Below are 7,107 nucleotides of genomic sequence, written 5' to 3'. Positions count from 1 at the left end.
TGGAAACTAAAGAGACATGACAGCTAAATGTCACATGATCTTGGATTGGATTATTAACCTGTAAAGGATGTGATTAGGACAATGAAAAAAGCCTCAATGAAATATTTGGATCAGATGGTGATATTAAACTGATGTTAATTTACTGATTTTGATATTTTTTATGCTGTTGTTCTGTAGTAGAGTATCTTTGTTTTCAGGAAATACACTGAACTATTAAGGTATAATTAGGCATTCTGTCTACAATCTAATCTCAAATGGTTCAAGACACAAAACCCTTCCTTTAAAGATAGAGCGATAGATCATTCTATATCACATATTTATCCATGTGTATATTTGTGAGTGTGTGTGTGGGGTGGTGGAGCATGTAAAACCAGATGCTCCACATCTGGTATTGCAACACTTGATATTGTTGTTCTTTTAAAAAAAACTAGCCATGCAGCCATAGAAAAGGATGAGTTCATGTCCTTTGCAGGGACATGGATGAAGCTGGAAGCCATCATTCTCAGCAAACTAACACAGGAACAGAAAACCAAACTCTTCATGTTCTCGAACTCATAAGTGGGAGTTGAACATTGAGAACACGAAGACATGGAGAGGGGAACAACACACACCAGGCCTTTTGGGGGTGGGTGGGCTAGGGGAGGAAGAGCATTAGGAGAAATACCTAATGTAGATGACGGCTTGATGGTTGCAGCAAACCACTGTGGCATGTGTATACCTATGGAAACATGTTCTGCACATGTATCCCAGAACTTAAAGTACTTTTTTAAAAAAGCTAGCCATTATTATTATGCACATAGTTCCACCTCATATGGTTTCAAATTGCATTTTGCTCATGAATAATGAGGTTGAGTGCCTGTTCTAATGTTTGGTGGATATTCTGTTTTATAAAGTTCAAGACCATGTCTTTTGTCATTTTTATTTGGAATTGTCTGTCTTTTCATTATGAATTAGAAGTATTTTCGGCATTCCAGATCGAAACCCTTTGTCAGGCATAAGAATTGAAATATCTTCTCATAATCTGTGATTTGCCTGTGTACTCCCTTAAAGATGCTTTTTGATAAAAAACAAAACAAGTTCACAATTTTAATATAGTCCATTTATCATGTTCCTTCATGATTTATACTTTTGTTTTCTGTTTAAGAAAACTTTTTAAAACCTAATGTCATTAAGGTATTCTCTTATGATATTTTCCAGAAGCTTCATTTCTTTTTCTGTTCATGTTTAGAGCTACAATCTACCTGGAATTAATTTTTGTGTATGCTGAAAGATAGGAATCAAGGTTATATTCTTTCCTATAAACATCTGATTGACCCAGCGTCTGTTATTTAAAAGACTATTTTTCCTAACTTCCTTAGAATGCAAACTTTGTTGTAAATCTAATGTCCATATATGTATGATTCCATTTCTGTACCCTCTAATCTATTCCCTTGGTATAGTTTTTATTCTTGGAGTAATGGTATATGTTTTAATGACTATAACTTTATAATAAGTATTAATATCTGGCAGCATAAGTTATACATCTTTGTTCTTTATGATTGTCTTGATGATTTTTGGCTTTGTATTTCTCCTTACATAAAGTTTAGAATAAGCTTATCAATTTCCATGAAATACTTGCTTGGATTTTAATTGAGATTACGTTGCATTTGTGGGGGAATTGACAACTTTATTATTCTGATTCTTCCAATTTGTGTGCATGCCATATCCCTCTGCTTATTCAAGTCTCTTGATTTCTCTTAGTAATGCTTAGTAGTTTCCGAGGTATTGCACGTGTCTTGTCAGATTTATTCTTAGGCATTAAGATTTTTATAAACTGTTGCAAATCATGTCACTTATTAAATGTCATTTCTTAATGTTAGTTACATGTAAGAGTAAAATCAAGTTTTGTATTATTAATGAGCAATTGTGCTAAATTCACTCAATTGTTAATAGCTTATGTGTAGACTCTGAGATGTTTTTAATGAAACCATGTTTCATGCAAAAATATGACAGCTTTATTCCATCCTTTACAATCATGATAATTTCATTTCAGATTCTTATATCTCATTAACTAGGACCTCCGGTGCAATGTTGAATAAAAATGAACTCCCTTGTCTCACTCCTGCTTTCAAAAGGAAGTTTTCAATATTCTACTATTAAGTGTTACGTTGATGGAGGTATTTTGTATATGATCTTTATCAAATTAAGGAAATTTCCTGTATTTGTTAGTTTGCTTAGGATTTTTTTTTTTCTGTTAGCTTTGAAATGGCTTTGAAACTCAATAAATGATTTTTTAATTCAAATGATCATATGCTTTTTCTACTTTATTTCATAATTGTGATAAAATACATTCATTGGTTTTTCCAATTTTAAAACAAGCGAGTATTTTAAAAGTCAAACCAATCTAGTTACAATGTATTGTTTTTTCAGATATTACTGGATTCCATTTGCTATTATTTTATTCAGTACTGTTACATCTATGCTCATGAAATATATTGCCCTATAATTTTTCTTTCTTGAAAGTCTTTCTCAGGGTTTGGCCTCAACATTATAATGATCTTATAAAGTAAACTGGACTGAGTTTCTTATTTAATTATTATCTGAAAATATGCTTATAAAAATTCATGTTTTTACTTCCTTTAGTACTTAGAAGTAAAGCATTCTGGAATTTACCTGTCAAAAAATTTAAATTACAGATTCTGTTAATTACTAGAATTGAAATATTAAAATGTTCTATCTTTCTTAGTTCTCTTTAATAAATTGTGTTTTTCTCACATTTTATCCATTTCATAAAATTTTAAAATATATCAATCTGAAGTTGTTCGCAGTTTTTAAAATTATTTTGTAACATCTGTAGTCTCTGTAATAATATTTTCTTTTTGATCTTTAATATTGCTAAATTGTAACTTTTCACTTTTGATTCCTTGATCAGTCTTGCAAGGGGATTAACATTTTATTAATCTTTTCAAAGAACAAACTTTTTGCATTGGCATTTTTCTTCATTGGATGTTTATTTTATGTTTTTATTAATTTCTGCTTTTATTTTTCTTCCTTTTTTGGATTTGATTTTCTACCTTTTTTGTAATTCTTGTGATGAATACTTAGATTATTGATTTTAAGTTTTTCTTTTTCTTTTTTTATTATACTTTTTGTTCTAGGATACATGTGCACAACGTGCAGGTTTGTTACATATGTATACATGTGCCATGTTGGTGTGCTGCACCCATTAACTCGTCATTTACATTAGGTATATCTCCTAAGGCTGTCCCTCCCCACTCCCCGCATCCCACAACAGGCCCCGGTGTGTGATGTTCCCCTTCTGGTGTCCAAGTGTTCGCATTGTTCAATTCCCACCTATGAAGTTTGTCTTTTTAATACATGCATTTAATTCTATGAACCTCTCTATTTTTCACTGGATAAAACCACTTTATCAACTGATCAAAGCACTTTATTTTGTTTCCTAATTTGAGGTTCAACCACTAAACACAGTTCACAGGAAAACACAAGGACTACTTAACTAACTACAAGAGTTAGAAATCTCCCTAGTGGTTCCCATAATACTTGTACAAATTCACACAACCATGTAGACCACTTAACTTAGTATGAACCAAAAGAGCAAAGCATAGTCACGGTTAGAGTTTTGTAATAACAGAAGAGTAATTGTAACCTTATGAATATACTTTCAACATCACTTGGCTAGTAATTGTACTGTTTCCTCATTGCTCTGGGGTGTGTATGAAGGCTCTTAGGAGAGCAAACATCTATTTCTGTTCTGTATACCCCTTTCTCATTTCAAACTGTGTAAAATAACTATTGCCTCACCATGAACACTGGGGATTGGAAAGATAGTCCTACAATCTTCTTCATAGGTTTTGGCTTTTAGGCAAGCCAGCTGGTTTTTTCCAAAGCTTTCTTTTGAATGTTCAGATACTATTTCAATCCTAACTGTAGATTACTGTGCTTGTGAGGGTATCTAAGTGTCCATGTGATGGCAAGGACAATAAAGTAGTCCAGGAACACAGTAAGTGCGTGTGTGTGTGTGTGTGTGTGTGTTGTGTGTGTGTTTCCAACTGAGCCCGGCTTTGAGATTTCATTTTGTTAGTGGACAGTTCTTTAATCAATACCAAAGACTCTGGAAAACTGTAGATTTTCTTTAGAGGTAGATAAAACAAATCAGGGGCCGGGGGCGGTGGCTCACGCCTGTAATCCCAGCACTTTGGGAGGCCAGGGCGGGTGGATCATGAGGTCAGGAGATCGAGACCATGACCATCCTGGCTAACACAGTGAAACCCCATCTGTAGTAAAAAAATACAAAAAAATTAGCCGGGCATGGTGGCGGGCGCCTGCAGTCCCAGCTACTCAGGAGGCTGAGGCAGGAGAAGGGTGTGAACCCGGCAGGCGGAGCTTGTAGTGAGCCAAGATTGCACCACTGCACTCCAGCCTGGGTGACTGAGCGAGACTCCGTCTCAAAAAAAAAAAAAAAAAAAAAAAATCAGGCAGTTAAGTCAATTGAGGAAAAAAAGGGATTTTTCCATTTTTAGATAATATCACGACTAACAGTTGATTCTTTATTCTTGGTGCACATTTAACATTTCTACCTATTTTGGGAAATATTCAAATCTTCTTACCTGTCTCTCGGAAGAAACATATTTAAATTCAGCTTGTACTAACTACAGATAAAAGGTAAAAAGATATTAACATTTGTATTACAGCAGTGCCGTTTGCTTTCTGGATTTGTGACACATAACGTCATGCATTCTAAGACAGAAGTTAATTTTATCAGTGTCACTAGTGATGTTAATTTGAAAAGATACAGCAAGTTCAAAGCTTTTCGGAATATTTAAATCACCATGTTTTAAGACAGACTGGAATGTTACAAATGATTCTGTAAAATAATCATTTTTCTGAACATTCTCATCTTTTGGTTCTTCCTTTCTGAATCTACAGTGGGTACCTCCCCTGCTTCAGCAGTTTATCCAGGTGAGAATACTTGAACACAAACTGAGAGGCCCAGTCACTCAAGGTCTCCTGCTGGGCAGGAGGGAGGTCAGAAAAGTCATCATGCTTGTCCTGCAGTGCTACCTTATCCAGGCAAAATGTGGCAGGGCCTCTGGATGTATCTCTTTCGGCAAAGATCCCATGCGGCCCCTTGGCCCTTGGAACTTGCAATCTCTGGTCACGTTGAACACCTTGCCTTTGCTGGTGTGGCCATGAGAATGTGCAGGTCCTAAACCCCACTGAAGTGCTGCAGCTTGGCAGGAGAGAAGTTGTACCTGTTGCCACCACATCTTTGGCAGCAAAGTTTAGGCCAGGCTAGGCAGGGCTCCAGAGCTCCCTGCTTTCTCCTCCCTCTCAATGAGTGAGTTGCCGCTCTTAACCTTTTTTTTTTTGAGACAAAGCCTTGCTCTGTTGCCCAGGCTGGAGTGCAATTGTGTGATCTCGGCTCACTGCAACCTCCACATCTTGGCTTCAAGCAATTCTCCTGCCTCAGCCTCCTGAATAGCTGGGATTACAGGTGGCCACCACCACGTCCAGCTATTTTTGTATTTTTAGTAGAAACGGGGTTTCACCATGTTGACCAGGCTGGTCTCGAACTCCTGACCTCAGGTGATCCACCCGCCTTGGCCTCTGGAAGTGTGGGATTACAAGCATGAGTCACCGCACCCAGCCACCACTATGAATCTCTTAAACACAGCTTTTAAATCCCACACATTTTAATATGACACGTTTTCATCATAATTTATCTCAAAATATGTTCTCATTTCCATTGTGACTTCTTCTTTAATCTATGAGTTATTTAGACAAAATTGACTAAATTTTTAAGCTTTGAAGCATTATAAAAAGTAATCATCTTATTGTTGGTGTTAATTTAATTCCATAATGGTTAAAGAACACATTCTATGTGTTCAAACCTTTTCTATTTGTTGAGATTAGCTTGTAGTCCAACATAGAGAGTCAGTTTGATAAATGTTTCATGTGTATTTGAAAAAATGTATATGCTGAAACTGTTGGTTACAGACATGTCGACTAAGTAAATTTTCTTTGTAATGTTGTTTTACTCTAATGACATTTTCAGGAAAAAAAAATGAAAGCTGAATGAATTTGTTACTAGAATAACAATATTTCACTATGAGAAAATCTGAAGGGAAATGACTCTAGTGGAAACACAGATCTTCAGGAAGTAAGCAAGAGCACTGTAAACGGTCAGGAGCAAGACAAGAAGCATTTCCTGTTCCTTTTCAACATTGTTCTCAAGGTCCTAGGCAGTGCAATAAGGTAAGATAAAAAGAAACAGAGACATAAGGATTAGAAAGAAAAAACTTAAAATGTCATATGCAGGTACCATGATTATATACATAGGAAATACGAGGAGATCTACAGAAACTACTAGAACTAAGGGAATTTCTCAAGATCACAGGAATTAAGCTAATATACAAGAATGACTTGACTTTCTATATACTAATAAGAAATTAGAAATCAAAAATTTAAAAATCCGTCTATTGTATCATCAAAAGTGTAATAAGAATAAGAATAAATTTAACAAAAGATGTGTAAGACCTCTATACTGAAAACTACCACACATACTCAAGGGAAAATAAAGAAGGACCTAAATAAATGAAGAGCTATATACCACATTTATGGAGTAGAAGGTTCAATAATGTCAAGATGTCAATTTAGGATGGAGCTGGAGGCCATTATCTTTAGCAAACTAACAGAGACAGAAAACCAAATACTTCATGTTCCCACTTATAAGTGGAAGCTAAATGATGAGAATACATGGTCGCATACAGGGAAACAACACACACTGGGGTCTTTCAGAGGGAGGATCTCAAAGATCCTACTCATACTCGGTGGAGGGAGAGGATCAGGAACAATAACTAATGAGTACTAGGCTTAATACCTACGTGACAAAATAATCTGTACAACAAACCCCCAAGACACAAGTTTACCTATGTAACAAACCTGCATTTGTATCCCTGAACTTAAAAGTTTTTAAAAAGTCAACATAATACCAATTAAGTCCTCACAGTCTTTTTTTTCTTAATTTTTTCCAACTTTTGTTTCAGGTTCAAGGGGTACATGTGTAGATTTGTTACATGGGTAAATTGCATGTCATAGATGTCTGGT

The sequence above is a fragment of the Trachypithecus francoisi genome, unplaced genomic scaffold (assembly GCF_009764315.1).
Source record: "Trachypithecus francoisi isolate TF-2019V2 unplaced genomic scaffold, Tfra_2.0 Lachesis_group20, whole genome shotgun sequence".
NCBI lineage: Eukaryota > Metazoa > Chordata > Mammalia > Primates > Cercopithecidae > Trachypithecus > Trachypithecus francoisi.
This window is presented reverse-complemented; position numbering follows the sequence as displayed.